We start from the raw sequence: 22,956 nt of genomic DNA, 5'->3' as shown, positions 1-22,956 counted from the left end.
TTGAAAAGCTTTTCACAAAGAAAACTCCAATCCCAGATAACATTATTCATGAAGTCTACCCAGCATCTAGGAAAGAAATATTAATTCTACACAAACTCTTTTAGAAATTGAAGTTGGGATACCTCCCAATTCATTCTATGAAGACAGTGTTAATCTGAAACCAAAACTATACAAAGGAATAACAAGAAATAAAAGCTACAGACCACAATCCCTTATGAGCATAGATACAAAATTTCTTAATAAAATATTAACAAATCAAATAAACTATACAAAGGATAATTCACCAAGTGGGGTTTTTCCTGGGAATGAAAGGTTGGGCTAACATTTATAAATCAATCAATGTAATTCAGGATATTAAACTAAAAAGGAAAAAAATATGAGCATCACAAGAGACATAGAAAAAGTATTTGAAAAAAACCAACGTTCATCTCTGATAAAAATTCTCACTAAACCAGGAATAGAACGAAACTTCCTCCACCTGATAAAGGGCATCTACTAAAACCTACAGCTGATATCATACTCAGTGGTGAAAAGCTGAATGCTTTTGCACTAAGATTGGGAGCAAGGTAAGGATGTCTGTCCTCCCCATTTATATTCAATATACCACTAGAGTTTCTAACCAGTGAAACTAGGCAAGAGAAAGAAATAACATCTTTCCAGATTGAGGAGAAGTAAAACCAGTTTTATTCTTTGAGACATGATCTTGAGTGTACAAAATCCTATGGAAGCTACAAAAAAATTATTACAACTAATAAGTAAGTTTAGCAAGGTTGTAAGATACAAGATCAATGTCAAAAAAAAAATCAATTGTATTTCTATATACCAGCAACAAAGGGAAATTGAAATAAATAATATCTTTTATAATAGGATAAATCTGGCAAAAGATGTGAAAGACCTGTACAATGGAAAATATAAAAATTGTTGACAGAAATCAAATAAGACCTAAGTAGATGGAGAGATACACTGTGCTCATGGATTCAAAGATTTAACACTTTAGATATCAATTCTCCCCCAAATTGATCCATAGGTTCATCACAATCCCAATCCAAATCCCAGATTTTTTTGGTAAAAATCAATAAGCTGATTATAAAATCCATATGGGATGTATGAATATATATGCACAACTGATTTTTGACAAAGTGCAAATGCAACTCAGTGAAGAAAGGACTGTATTTTCAACAAATGGTACTGGAATATTTTAATATCCATATGCAAAAAAATAATTTTTATCCATATCTCGCATCAAATACATTCACTCTAAATGTGTCACAGACCTAGTCTAAACTATAGTCTTAAAACTATATAACTTATAAAAGAAAATCTTGGAGAAAATCTATTTTGACCTTAGATGAGGCAAACATTTCTTGGATATAACACCAAAAGCACATCCATGAAAGAATAAATTTATAAATTTGACTTCATCAAAATCTAAAACTTCTGCTCTTCATGGGACTCAGTTTAAGAAATGTAAAAGTAAGGCATTGACTGGAAGAAAATAATCGCAAATCTTGTATCTGATAAAAGACTTGTATACAGAATGTATAGAACTCTTACAGCTCAATAATAAAAAGACAAGTAACCCAATTAAGAAAAAAAAAAAGCAGAAGATTTGAATCGACACTTTACCAAAGAAGATATACGGATGGCAAATAAGCACATGGAAAAGATGCTCAACGTCATTAGTCATCAAAGAAATGCAGATTAAAACCACAATGAGATATCACTTCACACCTATTAGAATGACTAAAATTAAAAAGACTGATTGTGGGACTTCCCTGGTGGCGCAGTGGGTAAGACTCTGCGCTCCCAATTCAGGGGGCCTGGGTTCAATCCCTGGTCAGGGAACTAGATCCCGCATGCATGCTGCAACTGAGTTCACATGTCACAACTAAGGAGCCCACCTGCCGCAACTAAGACCCGGCCCAACCAAATAAATAAATAAATACATAAATTTAAAAAAAAAAAAAGACTGATTGTACCAAATGTTGGCGAGGATGTGGAAGAACTGGAACTCCTGTACACTGCTGGTGGGGATGTAAAATGATACAAGCACTTTGGAAAGCAATCTGGTAATTTCTTTTTATTATTATTATTATTATTGAGGTAAAATTGACAAACCACATTATATAAGTTTCAGGTGTACAACATAATGATTAAATATTTGTATATATTGCAAAATGATCACCACAATTAGTCTAGTTAACATCTGTCATCTTACATAGTTACAGAATTTTTTTTCTTGTGATGAGAAATTTTGGCAATTTCTTAAAAAGCTTAATATACATCTACTATATGATCCAACCATTCTACTCCTAGGTATTTATCCAAGAGATATGAAACCATATGTCCATTTCAAAGACTTGTACGTTGGTATTTATAGCAACTTTATTTATAATAGCCCAAAACTGAAAGCAACTCAAATGTCCTTGCACAGCTGAGTGGATAAACAAATTCTGGAATACTCACACAATGTAACACTATTCAGCCATAAAAAAGAATGAACTTTTGTTACATATAACAACATGGATAGTCTCAAAATAATTATCCTGAATGAAGCCAGGCAAAATGACTACATAATAAATGATTCCATTTACATAAAAATTCTGGAAAATGCAGACTCGTCTATAGTGACATAAAGCAGGTCAGAGGTTTTCAAGGGACAGGGTGGAGGGAGGAGGGACTACAAAGGGGCACCAGAAACTTTAGGGGGTGATGGATATGTTCATTATCTTGATTGTGGTGATGATGATTCCATGGGTATATACAGATGGCAATAATGATCAAATGATGCACTTGTAACAGGTACAGCTTGTTTTGTGTCAGTTATACCTCAATAAAGCTGTTTAACAAGTATTTTTAAAAGTTGCAACTAGATGAATAAGTTCAGGAGATCTAATGCACTGCATAGTGATAATAGTCAACAACACTGTATTATATATATATTTCAAAGTTGCTAAGAGACTAGATCTTTTTTTTTCTTTAATTTTTTTATTCAGCAGGTTCTTATTAGTTACCCATTTTATACATATCAGTATATATATGTCAATCTCAATCTCCCAATTCATCCCACCACCACCACCACCACACACCCCACCCCCCGCCGCTTTCCCCCTTTGGTGTCCATACGTTTGTTCTCTACATCTGTGTCTCAATTCCTGCCCTGCAAACCGGTTCATCTGTACCATTTTTCTAGGTTCCACATATATGCGTTAATATATGATATTTGTTTTTCTCTTTCTGACTTACTTCACTCTGTATGACAGTCTCTAGATTTATCCACCTCTCTACAAATGACCCAATTTCGTTCCTTTTTATGGCTGAGTAATATTCCATTGTATATATGTGCCACATCTTCTTTATACATTCATCTGTTGATGGGCATTTAGGTTGCTTCCATGACCTGGCTATTGCAAATAGTGCTGCAATGAACATTGGGGTGCATGTGTCTTTCTGAATTATGGTTTCCTCTGGGTATATGCCCAGTAGTGGGATTGCTGGGTCATATGGTAATTCTATTTTTAGTGTTTTAAGGAACCTCCATACTGTTCTCCATAGTGGCTGTATCAATTTACATTCCCACCAGCAGTGCAAGAGGGTTCCCTTTTCTCCACACCCTCTCCAGCATTTGTTGTTTGTAGATTTTCTGATGATGCCCATTCTAACTGGTGTGAGGTGATACCTCATTGTACTTTTGATTTGCATTTCTCTAATAATTATTGATGTTGAGCAGCTTTTCATGTGCTTCTTGGCCATCTGTATGTCTTCTTTGGAGAAATGTCTATTTAGGTCTTCTGCCCATTTTTGGATTGGGTTGTTTGTTTCTTTAATATTGAGCTGCATGAGCTGTTTATATATTTTGGAGATTAATCCTTTGTCTGTTGATTCGTTTGCAAATATTTTCCCCCATTCTGAGGGTTGTCTTTTCGTCTTGTTTGTGGTTTCCTTTGCTTTGCAAAAGCTTTTAAGTTTCATTAGGTCCCATTTGTTTATTTTTCTTTTTATTTTCATTACTCTAGGAGGTGGAACAAAAAAGATTTTGCTGTGATTTATGTCAAAGAGTGTTCTTCCTATGTTTTCCTCTAAGAGTTTTATAGTGTCCGGTCTTACTTTTAGGTCTCTAATCCATTTTGAGTTTATTTTTGTGTATGGTGTTAGGGAGTGGTCTAATTTCATTCTTTTACATGTAGCTGTCCAGTTTTCCCAGCACCACTTATTGAAGAGACTGTCTTTTCTCCATTGTGTATCCTTGCCTCCTTTGTCATAGATTAGTTGACCATAGGTGTGTGGGTTTATCTCTGAGCTTTCTATCCTGTTCCATTGATCTATGTTTCTGTTTTTGTGCCAGTACCATACTGTCTTGATTACTGTAGCTTTGTAGTATAGTCTGAAGTCAGGGAGTCTGATTCCCCCGGCTCCGTTTTTTTCCCTCAAGACTGCTTTGGCTACTCGAGGTCTTTTGTGTCTCCATACAAATTTTAAGACTTTTTTTCTAGTTCTGTAAATAATGCCATTGGTAATTTGATAGGGATTGCATTGAATCTGTAGACTGCTTTGGGTACTATAGTCATTTTCACAATATTGGTTCTTCCAATCCAAGAACATGGTATGTCTCTCCATCTGTTTGTATCATCTTTAATTTCTTTCATCAGTGTCTTATAGTTTTCTGCATACAGGTCCTTTGTCTCCCTAGGTAGGTTTATTCCTAGGTATTTTATTCTTTTCGTTGCAATGGTAAATGGGAGTGTTTCCTTAATTTCTCTTTCAGATTCTTCATCATTAGTGTATAGGAATGCAAGAGATTTCTGTGCATTAATTTTGTATCCTGCAACTTTACCAAATTCATTGATTAGCTCTAGTAGTTTTCTGGTGGCATCTTTAGGATTCTCTATGTATAGTGTCATGTCATCTGCAAACAGTGACAGTTTTACTTCTTCTTTTCCAATTTGTATTCCTTTTATTTCTTTTTCTTCTCTGATTGCCGTGGCTAGGACTTCCAAAACTATGTTGAATAATAGTGGTGAGAGTGGACATCCTTGTCTTGTTTTTGATCTTAGATGAAATGCTTTCAGTTTTTCACCATTGAGAACGATGTTGGCTGTGGATTTGTCGTATGTGGCCTTTATTATGTTGAGGTAGGTTCCCTCTATGCCCACTTTCTGGAGAGTTTTTATCATAAATGGGTGTTGAATTTTGTCAAAAGCTTTTTCTGCATCTATTGAGATGATCATATGGTTTTTCTGCTTCAGTTTGTTAATATGGTGTATCACGTTGATTGATTTGCGTATACTGAAGAATCCTTTCATCCCTGGGATAAATCCCACTTGATCATGGTGTATGATCCTTTTAATGTGTTGCTGGATTATGTTTGGTAGTATTTTGTTGAGGATTTCTGCATCTATATTCATCAGTGATATTGGTCTGTAATTTTCTTTTTTTGTAGTGTCTTTGTCTGGTTTTGGTATCAGGGTGATGGTGGCCTCATAGAATGAGTTTGGGAGTGTTCCTTCCTCTGCAATTTTTTGAAGAGTTTGAGAAAGATGGGGGTTAGCTCTTCTCTAAATGTTTGATAGAATTCACCTGTGAAGTCATCTGGTCCTGGACTTTTGTTTGTTGGAAGATTTTTAACCACAGTTTTAATTTCATTGCTTGTGATTGGTCTGTTTATATTTTCTATTTCTTCCTGGTTCAGTCTTGGCAGGTTATACCTTTCTAAGAATTTGTCCATTTCTTCCAGGTTGTCCATTTTATTGTCATAGAGTTGCTTGTAGTAGTCTCTTAGGATGCTTTGTATTTCTGCGGTGTCTGTTGTAACTTCTTCTTTTTCATTTCTAATTTTATTGATTTGAGTCCCCTCTCTCTTTTTCTTGATGAGTCTGGCTAATGGCTTATCAATTTTGTTTATCTTCTCAAAGAACCAGCTTTTAGTTTTATTGATCTTTGCTATTGTTTTCTTTGTTTCTGTTTCATTTACTTCTGCTCTGATCTTTATGATTTCTTTCCTTCTGCTAACTTTGGGTTTTGTTTGTTCTTCTTTCTCTAGTCCCTTTAGGTGTAAGGGTAGATTGTTGATTTGAGATGTTTCTTGTTTCTTGAGGTAGGATTGTATTGCTATAAACTTCCCTCTTAGAACTGCTTTTGCTGCATCCCATAGGTTTTGGATCGTCGTGTTTTCGTTGTCATTTGTCCCTGGGTATTTTTGGATTTCCTCTTTGATTTCTTCAGTGATCTCTTGGTTATTTAGTAATGTATTGTTTAGCCTCCATGTGTTTGTGTTTTTTACGTTTTTTTCCCTGTAATTGATTTCTAATTTCATAGCGTTGTGGTCAGAAGAGATGCTTGGTATGATTTCAATTTTCTTAAATTTACTGAGGCTTGATTTGTGACCCAAGATGTGATCTATCCTGGAGAATGTTCTGTGCGCACTTGAGAAGAAAGTGTAATCTGCTGTTTTTGGATGGAATGTCCTATAAATATCAATTAAATCTATCTGGTCTAGTGTGTCATTTAAAGCTTGTGTTTCCTTATTTATTTTCTGTCTGGATGATCTGTCCATTGGTGTAAGTGAGGTGTTAAAGTCCCCCACTATTATTGTGTTACTGTCGATTTCCTCTTTTATAGCTGTTAGCAGTTGCCTTATGTATTGAGGTGCTCCTATGTTGGGTGCATAGATATTTATAATTGTTATATCTTCTTCTTGGATTGATCCCTTGATCATTATGTAGTGTCCTTCCTTGTCTCTTACAACATTCTTTATTTTAAAGTCTATTTTATCTGATATGAGTATTGCTACTCCAGCTTTCTTTTGGTTTCCATTTGCATGGAATATCTTTTTCCATCCCCTCACTTTCGGTCTGTATGTGTCCCTAGGTCTGAAGTGGGTCTCTTGTAGACAGCATATAGATGGGTCTTGTTTTTGTATCCATTCAGCGAGCCTGTGTCTTTTGGTTGGAGCATTTAATCCATTCACGTTTAAGGTAATTATTGATATGTATGTTCCTATTACCATTTTCTTAATTGTTATGGGTTTGTTTTTGTCGGTCCTTTTCTTCTCTTGTGTTTCCCACTTAGAGAAGTCCCTTTAGCATTTGTTGTAGTGCTGGTTTGGTGGTGCTGAATTCTCTTAGTTTTTGCTTGTCTGTAAAGCTTTTGATTTCTCCATCGAATCTGAAAGAGATCCTTGCCAGGTAGCGTAATCTTGGTTGTAGGTTCTTCCCTTTCATCACTTTAAATATGTCATGCCACTCCCTTCTGGCTTGTAGAGTTTCTGCTGAGAAATCAGCTCTTAACCTTATGGGAGTTCCCTTGTATGTTATTTGTCGTTTTTCCCTTGTTGCTTTCAATAATTTTTCTTTGTCTTTAATTTTTGTCAGTTTGATTACTATGTGTCTCGGCCTGTTTCTCCTTGGGTTTATCCTGCCTGGGACTCTCTGCGCTTCCTGGACTTGGGTGGCTATTTCCTTTCCCACGTTAGGGAAGTTTTTGACTATAATCTCTTCAAGTATTTTCTCAGGTCCTTTCTCTCTCTCTTCTCCTTCTGGGACCCCTATAATGCGAATGTTGTCGTGTTTAACGTTGTCCCAGAGGTCTCTTAGGCTGTCTTCATTTCTGTTCATTCTTTTTTCTTTAGTCTGTTCCACAGCAGTGAATTCCACCATTCTGTCTTCCAGGTCGCTTATCCGTTCTTCCGTCTCAGTTATTCTGCTGTTGATTCCTTCTAGTGTATTTTTCATTTCAGTTATTGTATTGTTCATCTCTGTTTGTTTGTTCTTTAATTCTTCTAGGTCTTTGTTAAACATTTCTTGCATCTTCTTGATCTTTGCCTCCATTCTTTTTCCGAGGTCCTGGGTCATCTTCCCTATAATTATTCTGAATTCTTTTTCTGGAAGGTTGCCTATCTCCACTTCATTTAGTTGTTTTTCTGGGGTTTTTTCTTGTTCCTTCATCTGGTACATAGCCCTCTGCCTTTTCATCTTGTCTGTCTTTCTGTGAATGTGGTTTTTTTCACAGGCTGCAGGATTGTAGTTCTTCTTGCTTCTGCTGTCTGCCCTCTGGTCTATATGTTCTCCCAGGTTGCGAAGAAAATTTCCTGAAGTTTAGCCATTAAAGATTACCGTACTCCTGAAAATCCTTGACTTATGTCTTGAAACATGGGGCCATTTTAATTATCTTTAATTCTATGTCCAGAGAAACTGTCCTTCAAAAATACAGGAGAAATAAAGAGTTTCTCACACAAATACCTTGAGGGGATACAGCACCAGCAGACTTGCCCTGCTAGTGTTGGAGGGTCTCCTGCAGAGGCGGGGTGGGTGTGGCTGTGGCTCACCGTGTGGACAAGGACACTGGCAGCAGAAGTTCTGGGAAGCACTCCTTCGAGACTAGATCTTAAGTGTTCTCACCACAGAAAGAAATGGCAATTATGGTGGTAATCACATTGTAATATATAAGTGTATCAAATCAACACGTTGCACACCTTAAACTTATGCAATGTTACATGTCAATTACATCTCAATAAAAAATAAAATAAACAAAAGAAGAGGAATAAGGACATTGAGCATTCTGGAGAGAATTAAGGGAGATTGTAGGATAAGACAGTGTTAGAATCCATAGGCAGGGGCATGTGTGAGTTTTGAAAACAAGACATTTTGTTGCATTGCCATGATTTGTTTGCAGTTACTATGTCCAATTTATTTTTAAATTTCAAATAGCACTAAAGGAGGACACGACATTTTTAAATGTACCAAAAGAGAGGCATAGGGTTTGTTTTCGTTTTGTTTTTTTTTTTTTTTGGCCACGCCACGCAGCTTGCGGGATCTTAGTTCCCTGACCAGGGATCGAACCCACGCCCCCTGCAGTGGAAGCATGGAGTCCTAACCACTGGACCGCCAGGGAATTCCCTATAGGTTTTGAAAAGTTTCAGCATCTCTTTTTCTATTGTTTTAGATACATATGAATTTTTTAAAAGTCAAACAATAGAGTAAGGCTAGAAATGAAAAGAAAAGTCTTCCTTTGTCCTTGTCCAACCATAATCTTGCCTCCCGGGCATTACCATCAGTAATGGCTTCTTTCGAATTCATCCCCAAATTTTCTACAACATACAAGCAGAGAAAGAAAGATTTTTTTTGGTTTATTTTTGTTTTGTTTGGATGCCAATAGGATCACACTAAACATAGAGTCCAATACGAATAGATCTCTCTTATTATTTTTAACAGCTGCATGTTATTCCATTGCCTGATGGACCTTAATTTATTTAACTAGTCACTCATTCATGGGTATTTAAGCTCTTTCTAGCTGTTTTCTATTTCAATATTGTAATGAACATTCTTAGACAATGTTTGCTGTACTGGTGTGCATATATTTGTAGGAGAAAAATCACAAAACTTGCACAGCAGGGTGGTATAGAATGATTAAGTGCATGGACGTTGGCCCCAAAGAGGTTGCCAAGATTTGTATTCTCACTATTATTGTTTGGAGAGTGCCTATGGGTTTCCTGCACACCCCTGCCAACATGAGAAGGTGAATAATGCTGTTTTAATGTGCATTCTTTAACTCTGAGTGATGTTGAGCATTTTCTTATGTTTTACTGGATATTTGTATTTCTTTAAAGAAACATTTTGCTAAAGAGAGTTGAAAATGAATGGATGTATACGCACTTTAGGGGAACACAGCAATTATGGTAAATGAAACACACTTCTATGTTACTTGCACTTAAAAAAATTTTTTTCTATTGCTAACATAAGTAGTAAATGTATAAAGACAAGAACAATAGAAATACAGTTTTCTGGCATTTAAAAAATAGACCAGTGATCTGTAATGTGCCATGGGCAGTAAAACATATGGTGGGAATTAAGATTTTCAGAGGGATAGAAAGGATGGCTTGTTTCTTTCACTGGCTTAAAGGTTATGACCCACCGTGCACCACGTGACCCGTCAGGACCTAGTGACCCACCAATTATCCTGTGGAAAATGGAACTCACTAACTCTTCCTAACTTTTGCCCAAATCTGCAGCTCCTGCTGTGTTCTGCGTCTCTGTTAAAGGCATCACATCTACCCGGTCGGCTGAGCTAGAAATCTAGGGGGCGTCCCCACTTCTTTCTCTGCCCCATGCAGCTGCTCCCAGCCCTCGCCTCTTTTACGGGGTCTTTGTGAGTCTGAAACAAGGTCCCAGGCCTAGAAGTGCCCCGGCACACTGTCAGGCAGGTGGTGGTCAGGAAAAGGGATTCATTCTTCGCCTTTGGCAGCGTTTGCCTTATCCATCAGGTCCGCGCCCAACAATAACAAAACCCAGAAAACAGCAAAAAATGTTTTTTTAAAGCAATGCCCTCTTACCAGTGATCTAGGGCTTTCCACATTGTCTACCTAAGGCTTCTGCCCTACTTGTTAAACTGTATACCTGGAGGAACCAGTGTGCTGGACAATCACCTTTCACTAGGCAGGAATAATGGAGTTGTCCATGTGGAACATATTAATTGAAAAATACCCTAATCTTTTACTTTATAAATAGAAAGGATGCTAATGATTTCTTCTCTCCTTACAGATCAGTATTGTTATTTTAAACTTCGGTTTGGAAGGAAAATCCGATGGAATGCTCTCAGAAAGATTTTGGAGAGGAGGTCATAGGAAGGCAAAGGCAGAATGTCTACATGGTGATGGGAAGTGAAATAAAAATCTACAGTCACGACCTCCTGACCCAGTTATAGGTTATCAGTATCTCCTCTATCACAAAGCAGATTTCTGGCCCATGTCTTCCACCACCTTCTGTTGGTGGGTGCTCAGAGACTACAAATTCACTTTAATATGTCTATTACCCTCAGCAAAGCATAATTAAGAACATAAATGGCCTGCTTCTAAAAATAATATTATGCATTTCAAAACAAAATATTATGAAGTTTGGATTATCTGCTGTTTTGGATTATCTCTGCCACTGCCCTAGAGGGTCGAATTTCCTCTGCAGCTTCGTAGCCCTTGAAAACATGTGTTTAGTTATAAACATAGGTCCCTCTGGGGAATCTCCAAATGGGAATGTTTCTCTCATTTGTGAGTGAGAAATGCATGCATTTCCTTTGACACAAAGGAGAGCATTAATGCTTGCCAATTTACAGATAATTTCAAAATGTGTTCTAACTCCCAAACTTTTACCAGTCAGCAAAATTTTTTCTAGCATCTATTTGGCAACGAACATGAGTCAACTCAAGAAGTTTAGCTCTTAACTACTATTCTGGGCCATATTTTCAAGTGTGAAAAAATGAGAAGTATTTTTTTAAATCAGAAAAGTTGTCAAAAGTAGTCTCTATCTCACTCCTTTCTCCTGTAACACCCAGACCCTTATGCAGGGGCAACCACTGTTAGCAATTTCTTAAGAATACCTTTAGAAATAACCTATACAAATACATGTACATATGTGTATATTTATCCCCTCCTTTTTGCATAAATGGGAACATATTATTCATATTCTTCTACATTATTTTTTACTTGCTATATCTGAGGGATTGTTCCATATCAGATCTACCTGTCGATCCATCTATCTTTATTTTTAACAATATCACAGTGTTCCATTGTGTGACTCTACATTAATTTATTTAACCAGTCCTTATTCTAGATATATAGGTTGTTTATAGGTTTCTTTCCAATTACAGGCAATACTGTTGTAAAACATTACACCTCGCTCTTTTTAAAAAGCCAATGTAGAAGATACACAAAAGTAGAGAAACAACACAATGAACTCCTGTATACTGAACACCCAACTTTAACAGTAATCAACTAACTCATAGGCAAAATTGTCTCACCTATACTCCTCCACGTCCCCCACCACATTATTTTGAGGCAAATTTCTTCCATAAATATTTCTTTATGTATCTATAGAGATAAGGACTCTTTAAAAAAATAAACACATACCATTGCCATACCTAAAAAATAACAGTAATTTCCTGATATCAAAAGCATGCTGTCAGTGTTCAAATTTCCCCTAAGGACAATCGTTTACAGCTGATCTATTAAAAGTCAGAATCCAAACAAGGTCCACATAGTGCATTTGATGGACATGCCTCTTAAGTCACTTTTAATTTAGAAATTCTCCCTCTCTTTTTTTCCCCTTGCAATTATTTGTTGGCAAAACTGGTTTGTTTGTCCTGCAGTTTTCCGCATGCTGGGTTTTGCTAACTGCCTTGCACGGTGTTGTTTAACGTGTTCTCCTCTCTTCCTCGTCTTTCCTCCAAACTGGTAGTTTGATAAGCAGGCCTCATCAGATTCAGGTTCAATGCTTTGGCAAGAGCACTTCCTAGATGGTGCTGCGTACTTCCCTCAAGAGACCGTAAGCATTCTGCTATAGTGGTGGAAGGGTGACTGTTGAATACATTTCTTTAAGTAAAATTGTTTGTTCCATTTTTAAATTTTGATAGCTATTACCAAATTACCTTATGCCTTCCACAGAAATTATGCCAATTTACATCCCCATCTGAAATAAATGAGTCTCTGTTTCTCCATACCGACACTGCTTTATCAAGCTCTTCTTAGTCTTTGCCAACCTGATACACGAAAAATGTTATCTTGTCAAGTGTTAATACAATCTAGATTTGACTAGAACCAGAATTCATATTGCTGAAGCCCAATTTCTTTCTTCTTTGGCTCACATGAGTACAATATTGTAGGTCGATATATCTATAACTGCGGTAATATGATCTATATAATCTATAAGCCAAAATGAATTGGCTTGGGTGAAATATTTGTGAAAGCTTAATGTAAAGCCAAATGTGCAATGCTACTGCCTTTGGTTTGTCAGTGCAGATGCAGTTCAAAGAAATCTTGCGTGTATATTTGGAATATTGCTAGGATTTTCCAAGTCTAGAGCACCAGCCCTGTGCCGAGTATGTAGAGGGATCCAGTGATGACTAAGACCAAGATCTTTGTGCCAACGAGCTTACGGTCCAGTAAGGGAGGCGAGACACTTAATTATAATGCTGTTAAAATTCGGAGGAAGGAGGGGTCACTTCACCCGGAGGGATCAGGAAGAGGTGGCACTTCAAATGGGCCTTGACGAATGGATAAGTCTCAGAAAGACAGAGATGGAGACAGCATTCCAGATCGCAAGAAGGGCATGAGCAAAAACTGGAGATGAGGAAAGCACAGGATATATTCAAGGAATCCTGAGCAAGCCAGTTGGGCTGTAGAATAGATAAAGGACCTGTGAAAAATTGAAGGGATCACAAACCTGGGAAGCATAGAAAACCAAGCTAATTAGCGTAGTTATTTCTGAGACACAATGTTTTGAAAGACTAAAAGGAAGTAACTGTTACTGTAAAAAGGAAAAGGCCAAATAGGTGATTTTTTTTAAAAATGGTATCACATGGATATTTTAAATAGTAGTCACCTTACAACATATTACCATTATATCTTATCTTAATAATCCTCAATGATAATTTTTGTGTGCATTTAATGTATGCCAACCAAACACGGTATCTATACTGTTCTACATAGCCTGGTTAGGAAAAAAATAGAAGAAGCTACCTTTCTTCCTTGCTTAATCAAAGCTAGATGGCACTGAGGGATTTGGTTTGGTTTGGTTTGGTTGTTTATTTTTAATTATAGTTTAGAGTAACAAAAAACTCCTGAGGGAAATTTTCAGAATTCTTAATAATCACACCAAATTACCAGCCCCAGTGAATTTCTCTACATTATGACTGGGGAGAAGAGACACCATTCAGCTTCTAGAAAGTTGGGCTTCTGTGAACGGCAAGCTATAACAATCATCAGCGTTTTCTGCTGCCAGGTATTAAGAGTCATGTCAGAGAATAAGTACCCTTTGAGGTAGTGCTGTCCAGTAGAACTTTCTGCAATGATGGAAACATTCTGTATCTTCATTGTCCAGTACAGGAGTCACCAGCTGCATGTGGCTATTGAGTACGCGAAATGTGGCTACTGAGACTGAGGAACTGCATTTTTTTGTGTTGTCGAATTTTCATTAATTAAACTTAAAATATAAAATAGCCACATGTGGCTATTGGCTAGTGGGGCAGCTTTTAACTAAAAAATGGTTATTCACTTTTCCCTGGAAGACTGAGTTATCGATGAAAATAACATACAACACAAACTCATAAAACACTTTAATGTTCATACTCTAATGAGGGCGAGAGATTCAGTCTGGAGCAAATAGAACTTTTCACACCATGAACATTCCATTTATAGTCAGAGGCAATGGTAATTTACTTCTTTATGCCAGTTTACTGGGTCCTCTTCTTTTAACAAAGGCAAGCATGCCTATGTAGTACAACACACTTTAAAGTACAGATAATAAAAGATAAAAATCCTTAAGTAGCAATGATCAAACTATGAACACTGCTGCTAAATTTTTGACTTTAACTGAGCTGGCTTTTCTTTCTCTCCAAATGTCTTGAAGGCTAACCCCTCTGGATACTTCATGCAATAGAATTATGCCTTAAGTTACTAACCAAGAGCCCCTTTTGCAGACTTTTTAAAATGGAATTTCAGATTCATTAGAACAAAAGGATGCACTTTTCTCGACCTTGGGAGCTTGTGATCATTGGGAGATGAAAAGAGTAGTGACACTAAGGAAAACTATTGTCCAGAAAAATAAGCCTCTCCAAGGGGCACCAGGAATCCACAATAAAATCCCTGTTTCCAAGAAAATCCAGGCATTTCCATCAAAAAAGCCTGGAAAGATAAATAGAATGTCCTTAAAAGCCACAGGTTTTTAATAATACAAAATGTCTAAGTCCAGGGTAAACAAAGAGCTAAGAAAAACTAACATCTACTAACTCAAGTTTCTCAAGACCCAGGTCGTGACCTAGAGCCTGATCACAAGGTATTTTCAAAAGAGCTGCTTTTCCTGTGCCTGCGATGAGTTTATTTTGTGGAACTTATTTGGCTGCAGAACTCAACAACTGCGAGAAATTTTAAAGCCAGGTGAATTACCATGACTCCTTCAGTTCACAACAATAAGAAATGGGAGCTGGGGGCTCATTTAAAAAGTGATATCAGTGCCTTTCATGTAACAACAAAAATGAACCGGGCTGATTCGTTGAATCCGAAGTTAACACGCTTATTTTCATCTTATCATTATCCTGATACATTAGTTCCTCTCTCACCTGAATTCCCAAAAGTGATGAGTGAAGCTTTTCAAAATGTGATGGATTCTTCATCTTTGATGCTTTCCGAATGAACTGTTTAAGTATAGTTCTTTCCGATTTCAACCCTCTAGGAGGCAGAAGTCAACAGATCTCTCTTCCTTTTGTTGCACAAGCTATTTAAACTTGCTGCTACACCACATCCTTTCTCTGACCGGCTGACTTCCAGGAACTAACCTGTGGTTTTGAAAACAGTATTTTCCATAGCAGGCTGTATTAGTTATTATTGACATTATTCATGTATTCTGAAGGTGTGCCCCAGGGCTTTTACAATGGGCTACTAAAAAAAAGAAAAACGAAACGGCAATAAACAAAAGACAGAAGTCTTGCTCAACCACCTAAATGTTAATTCATTTGTTTTTGGACTTAGCACTTTGTTCACTGAGATAGGCTCTGAAAATGTTAAAAGCAAGGACAAAACGAATTTCCCATGGTCCCTAAAGTGGGGGGTTTTTTTTGCATGATTTTTATAAATAATTCAAGAATGTGTCATTTTTCTTTTTAAAGTTCTGTTAAGTAACAGCTCCTGAGAATTAAGCTGTCACTACTGAGTCTCTATTCTACCCTGGAACTAGCTCAGTAGCCTTTTCAAGTCTTTATCCAACAATGAGTGAGACCATCCTCTTTTGTACTCTAAGATTTATTTAATGTAAACTATTTTGATTTTTTAATGATTTAGAATAAATGATGCAAGGCAGGCAAAAAAATCATTAAAGAGAGGGCTCTCATGCTTATTAGAAGAACGGTTTTCTGAGCACTTTTAAAAAGTCAGGTTGAGGTTGTACGTCAGGGCTCAAGTTTCACAGCCATCTCCACTTTGAAACATAATATATAAAAGCGGAGGTTTTTTATACGAAATCAAGTGTGTTTTCTGCTTAAGTGGGAAACATTTTAACATTTAAACTATGGTCAAGCTCTCCACTTTGAAATAGAAGGATCCGAGGAAAGAGCGATGGCTAGTTTGTTGCTGAAAGAAAGAATCTTTGTGAGATATTACTGCTGTCCCTTTGGCTGAAACGGCGACCAGCACTAATCTAAAGGTCAAGCTGGTAACAATGCTGAGTAGTGCGTTTTAACATCATTAAAAAAAATCTATAAAACGAAAGGGCTAAATCCAACCGCTTCATACTGATAATTGTGCAATTTCAATTTTGTTAATTACATGTTTATTATGGGCTCAGAATTTAGATAAATGTATGACAGTGTCTTAATCCTTAAAGAACTTCATTTGTGAATTTAAATAAGTGTACGATGGTGTCATAATCCTTAAAGAATTTAATATGGGGTTGGCCTGGTGAAACATTTAGGAAACAGTGTAAATGCCTAACTAGCAGCGTAAACAAGGAAAGGCAAGGGGAATGCACTTTAACTCCAAGTTCTCCAATTTTAAATTTCTAAACAACACGAATGCTTTTTGTAGATGCTGACACAATAAAAAAAATGCTATTTTGGCAGGGAAGATAAACATTTGATAAAGTCTGTATTAGTGAGAATAGACTTGCTACGCTGTTGCAACTCCTATCTTTCAGGTAGGAAGCACCCTGCATAAGAGGTATTTAGTAGATATTAAATTACTTGAAGTCAGATTATCTGGGTTCCAGTTCAGCTGTGTAACTTTGAGCAGGTCTCTTTACCTGCTGGCTGCACTGCACTTTCTTGATGAGATTGGTCTTTCAGAGCTCTTCCGGCTCTCCAATTCTCTGGATTTTATGAACACTCTCTACAGTTTGTGTTTGATCTTTGTGTGTGTGTGTGTGTGTAGGTACAGACCCACACAGATAGACACAAACCCTATATATTGTACTATGCACTAGTTGCTAGGGGCAACCACCACAGAAAAGGAAAGCAGCTGTGTCCAAATTCCTCACAGGTCTGGCATGGTCCAGGAGGACCTGAGACCAAGTTATACTTCTGTCACTGAGTTAGATGAAGTGCTCCTTAACCAGCTGTCTGTGGCTCTGGCTCTAGAGTATGGCCCGGTGGGAGTGGGGTGCACAGGTGGTTAAACTTGTAGGGCTCCTCAGTCATGGCTCCTCCACTTACCAGTTGTGTGGCTTTTGACAGTTAAATAACTTCAGTTTCCTCAATTGTAAAATGGGGAGATGGTAAAAAGCTTAGCTTATAGGGTCGCTGTGAGGATTTTTATGACAATATATATAAAGCTAAAGCACTTAAAAGCGTGCTTGGCACATAATACATATTCAATAAATGTTAGCTGTTGTTACGAGATGGATATAGAGTGAACCTGTTATTAACAGAGATGGGGCTTGATGACCTGGAAACACTGGGAAAGCAATATTAACAGCTAACAGCCATGCTGTGCATAATGAATAAGAAAGAGGGAAGAGTAGTTGGTGCTATTACTAGCGTGGTCGGTGCCACTACTAGCGTGGTCGGTGCCACTACTAGCGTGGTCGGTGCCACTACTAGCGTGGTCAGTGCCACAAGGCAGCGAAAATCCCCTAAGCCTTTGCGTCCAATATGGTCGCCACCAGCCACATGTGCTATGGAGCACTTGAAATGCATTTAGTCTGAAATGAGATGTGCTGTAAATATAAAATACATACCAGATTTGGTAAAAAGGTAAAATATCTCATTAATAATTTTATATTGGTTACATATTCAAATAAGTATATCTTGCATATATCGGGTTAAATAAAATAGAGTGGTGAACTTAATTTCACCTGTTTCTTTTTACTTTGTAATTTTATTTTTAATATTTATTTATTTGGCTGCGCTGGGTCTTAGTTGAGGCACGCAGGATCTTTAGTTGCGGCATGCGAACACTTAGTTGCCACACGTGGGATCTAGTTCCCTGACCAGGGATCGAACCCAGGCCCTCTGCATTGGGAGCGTGGAGTCTTAGCCACTGGACCACCAGGGAAGTCTTCTTTTTACTTTTTTAATGTGGCTATAAGAAAATTTTAAATTACACGTTCAGCTGGTATTATCTTTCTATTGGATAGCACTGCTCTAAAGTGTTAAAGGAGCCAACTGTCCCTGCCCTTAAAATTTTTTCCCCAGTAAGTCTCTCACTGGAGGCTAAACCACCATGTGACTCTGTCCCAGAAAGTTCTATTTCCCTTCCTCCCAGAAGCTCTCAGAGAAGTCACCTTCTATCGCTGCCACCAGCACTGGGCTTTACTCTGATTTACTCATCCGCATGCTCCCATCATAGCTTTGCTGTGTCTCTTTTGGGGTGAGGATAAAGATTTCTGAAACGGTGCTGAGTGACAGGTCCGCCTGGCTTCAAGCACAGGCTCCATCATATCAAATTACGTATCCTGTCAGAGCCTCAGTTCATCATCTAGAACGGAAGGGTAACAGTAACAATTACCTATCTAATAGGGTCACAGTGGGAGATATTTATATAAAGTATTTAGAGCAGTGCCTGGCACATAGTAAACCCTCAATCAATGTTACAGGTTATTAACATCTTTGCCTGCTGTGTTTTTTGGGGTGAGGGGTCTGAATTAGTAAATCTGTCTTGAGTTTAGGTGAAAAATCTACCCAGGCTATTCTGCTGATGAATGATAAGACGATGGGATCACCAAAGATTTCACATTTTGGGTATTGGTATCTCTTGTTTAAGGTAACTGATGGAGTAGGGGTAGCAGCTGAGACCATTTCTTAGGGGCCAAGTGGCAGTGAAGAGCAGACTTTGTGAATGTGAAGCAAATGAAGGGGCAGAGATCTCCCAGAGCTGTGGCATTTGGGATTGCTGAGAAGGAGTGATTGAGCAAGGTGTGTGGAGACATGAGTTGCTCACTCAACCTCTGTCGACCCCATTTTCTGCAAACAGATCATTATTCTCTTTCTAAATACCTAAGTACACAGTTGAAACAAAATGGAACTCCAGGGCTATGGTAGTTCGGAGAAGGCAGAAATCACTGCTTGCTGGATTTAACAAAGAAAGCTTGCTGCAGGAGGTGTAACTTGAAATGGCCCTTAAAGAATGGGAGGAGAGAGACCTAGAGACCACTGATCTGCCCACATCTCTGCCAATCGTGTGTCCACGTCACGAGGTGAAGTATGAATCCACCTTGGACACAGTCATAGTCAGAGGGGTTCCCAGAATCTTTCTGATGACTTACGTGAATGAAACCCCTTATTTATAGCTTAAAAGATGAGGTAAAATGCAACTGGAGCCTCGGGTTCCAATCCTCACTCTTGTGGAGTATTTTTCTGTATAGTAGGCCTATGTGGAATTATGCCACATTAATTCCTGATTTACTGCACTCTTTGTGACCAAATGTTTTGTGTTAACATTTATATCCACAAAAGAGGAACATTTTTGGCAGATTATTGAATACTTAAATGTAATAAGCACCTTAAATTTATGAGAAATCGTCATTTAATCAATAAAGAAAATGGACGGAAATAAAGAAAAAAGTTCATGACAGAGATAAAAAGCCAAAGTCTCCATTAATTCTCCACACACCATCTCAACTCTCTCTCCAGAGGTAACTAATTCATTATTACTATTATTGCAGTTAAAAGGAAGACCAGGAAGAAGGGGTGGGGGGTAGGGGGGAAAGGAAGAACAAAAAAGAAGGGGGAATGAGATAAAGAGCGAAGATTTATGGAGTGGGAAGAGACCTCAGAGGTAATCTAGTAAGTGATTTGCTTAAATGTCATTCAGCTAGTTAGTGACAGAGAGCAGACTCAAGCTGAGATCTCCTGATTCTCACTCCCGGTCCCTTTCGACACTACCGCAGGGTTTGGGGAGAGGGTAGGTTAAAGCAGTCAGCGGGAAGGGAAAAGCCCCAATTCCCAGCCTCAGTCTTCTTAAGAGTTCCAACCCCTCCCCCTCTTTGAGATGCAAAAACCGCTCTCTAACACTTTGAACTGGCTTTCCTTAATCTTCCCTACGCCTTTCTATTCCTAACCACCAAAAGGAACTTCTCTGCGAGCTGTCTAAATCTTTACAAAGAAATTCCCTAGAGTTATCTTTATTTACTAGGGGAACATTGCTTGATCTCTCAGTTATATATTTTTAGACAGAGTTAAAGAATTGCTCATGTTATCTAGTGCTTTACATATGGTTTTTGGTCGTTAGTAAACACTTAGTGTTGAAATAGAATTTACAAAGTGGAAGAGAGCTGCCATTTCTGATATCCCCCAATACAAATATTCAACCTAGTCACTAGACCAACAGTGGAAGTGTCAACACACTCTGAAAGGGTCTCATAAAACTACAAAGTTGAAGTTGTCTCCACCATCACAGAGTTTACAAGCTAGTGGGGCGGATGGACAAAGCTCAATTATCCATAATGGCCTCAGCAAAGATGTGATAATACCTCATCTCATTAGCATGTTAGCATATGCTATAAAATATGATAATTTTAAACTCAGATGAACGCTTTTTATTCTTTTTCTCTATAAAAGGCTGGGGTGGGGATCCAATTCATGACATTCCTATACAACAATGGGGACACTGTTTCCACATTGCTCATTCCAAAAGGCATTTCTGAAAGCTAGAGATAGATGCCTTTTAGAAAGTAGACCACATTTTCTGGCACAATACTTAATTTATTCTCCTTTGATGACATGCCTGGTGGAATGAAGGAAATGGAGGGGGGGCATTCCATAAAACCTGATGAGGCAGAATTATAACACAGATGGTATAACAGTTTATACAATATTAACAGCTCTTTTAATGTCAAGCTAGTACATATAAAGGCATCAGAGAGTGAGCTGTGTTTCTCCTTTTTAACTGTATAGTTGAAGAAAAATCTAAGACGCAAGTAACACAGGAGGCAAATTTCAGTTTGCAGGTTATGAATTTGAACATAAAGTTGCATTTTGATGGTCAAATGCTCATTATTACTTGGTATCATGATTGGGGATCCCGATCTAGACTGGGGGTGGCAGGGGGTCAGAAATGTACCCATTTCCCTGTGCAACAGCCAGGTTCCTTGGAACACTTGAGTAGGAGGATGACAGTTTGTGTGTCTTTTCAGCTGGTGTAATCAGATCATAGTTAAAGCGTGAGGATGATTAGATTGTTACATTTTTGATAGCGCAAGTCTCCCAAAACTCTCTTTCAGTGCCTTGCTTGCACTCTGGTGCCCCAAATCTTGACAGTAGGAAGTTGGGGTCTTGGCAAGGAGGCTGATCATAAGGCATAGGGCATCAGCAGGAAAGGGAAAAGAAGGAAAAAGAACATTTATTGAGCACTCACGCATTGTGATCACTCTGTTGCTTTCACATATTATCTCATTTAATCTTCACAACAGCCCTACGGGAAAATCGAGCTTGAAAATAAATCCAAAACTATCTAGATTTCTTTCCAAATGAACCAACATAGTGGTTTTCTTTAATCTGGCTCTGTGACAATTAGTGGAGGCATCTTAGGCAAATTATTTTGGGGGGGTCTCAGTTTCTTTGTCTGTAAAATGAAGTGATTAGGTTAGATGCCCACTAAGGATCTTGCCAACCTAAAATGTTGGCTCAAACTATCCTTTGAAAGATACGCTGCTATGTCCTTTCAAGGTTTAATGCTGTTACGTACAGTATTTCATCATAAACTTAGTATTGAAAGGGCATACAAACTTGACCAAGAGTTAGGCAAAGTGAAAGACAAATTGGAATTTGAGATTTTTTTTTTCAAAAATTGTGATAATCTGTCAAATACTAGGATTAATTTCTGCAGCTGCAAATATATGATAGTGTTAAAAACCAGCAAAATTAATTTTAGGATTAATTTGTTAGGAGCTTTAGATCTTAAATATCAAGACTTTTGTGTATACTTGGTAACTTTGTTACTGGAGTTAAAGAAAGATGCAGTATGCATGCAGGGATTAATCAAGTATGGAGATTAGTTTAAGAATGGTGGGTTTGAATTGTAAATGAAATAGTTGAAATTGCAGAAAACCAAGGAACTGTAGAACAAAACAACCATAAATAGGACACTTTGTTTAGGAACCAAAACATAAAATGTATTCTCTTAACTTTTATATTTAAATTTCTGACACAGAAGTAACAATCAAGTAAATGCATTGACTCCCCCCCCAGTAGATTTTAAAGGTGTTATAAACCACTGTTTAGAGAAGAGCCTTTTGAAGCTTAATGAAGAAGGGTAATTAGTTGAGTGGGACGAATATAGCAAATAAAAATTGGTCTCATTTTGTTAAGTGATTAACCAAACTGATGGGATCTACTCAATTTCTAATTTGTTGATTATCCTTAGACACATTAAACTTTTGTAAATAATTTGGGTTAGGATATAAATAAAAGGATATATCTAGTTACTAATAAAAGATATAACATCCAGATACACTAATAAATAATATAATGTCAGAAGAATAAGTATATTGCCAACAACTGAAAAAACATGATTAAAATATGCAGAGGAAGAAAACAAATTTTCTTTCCGACCAAATTAAAGAAAGCCTCAAAGATTATATTCAGTCTGAAGGCAAGGTGTATATCTTACTCTAAAGAAGCTACATGCTACTGTTCCTCAAGATCTAGTGGTTTCTATGCTTTTGTTTAAACAGTCTTTAAAGCAAAATTGCAAAGGAAATAAATATAAAAGGATTTACAGATTAGTCAAGTATTACATTCTAAAAATATAATTTAACCCTAGATACTCACCAGGATTATTTGTCTTGCTGTTTCTCCAAAATCAACAAGCAGACTCTATATTTAAAATGGCTTTGTTTATTAGCCTTGATATCCTCCAAGGAAGCACTGAACTTTGGTCTAGTTAATTAATTATAAAAAACATAAAAAGGTTTAACACGCGGTAGTACAGTATTTTTTTGTAACACATACCAACATATCATGTTTGCTTCTTTAACCTTGAGTTCTTGA

General features: G+C 37.4%; 1 protein-coding gene across 1 annotated transcript in view; it reads right to left on the bottom strand.

Moving 5' to 3' along the window:
* CCDC160 (coiled-coil domain containing 160) overlaps positions 1-15,265 on the bottom strand; it is a 40,591-nt gene extending 25,326 nt beyond the window's left edge. Inside the window, exon 1 of the mRNA XM_059910786.1 lies at positions 15,100-15,265. The gene's annotated coding sequence lies outside the window, so the exon portion shown is untranslated. The remainder of the gene's footprint in view (positions 1-15,099) is intronic.
* Positions 15,266-22,956: the final 7,691 nt, after the last annotated feature.

Source organism: Balaenoptera ricei, chromosome X (assembly GCF_028023285.1).
Source record: "Balaenoptera ricei isolate mBalRic1 chromosome X, mBalRic1.hap2, whole genome shotgun sequence".
Classification (NCBI taxonomy): Eukaryota; Metazoa; Chordata; class Mammalia; order Artiodactyla; family Balaenopteridae; genus Balaenoptera; species Balaenoptera ricei.
Note: the sequence above shows the minus strand (reverse complement) of the source record. Positions and strands in the feature narration are given on the sequence as shown.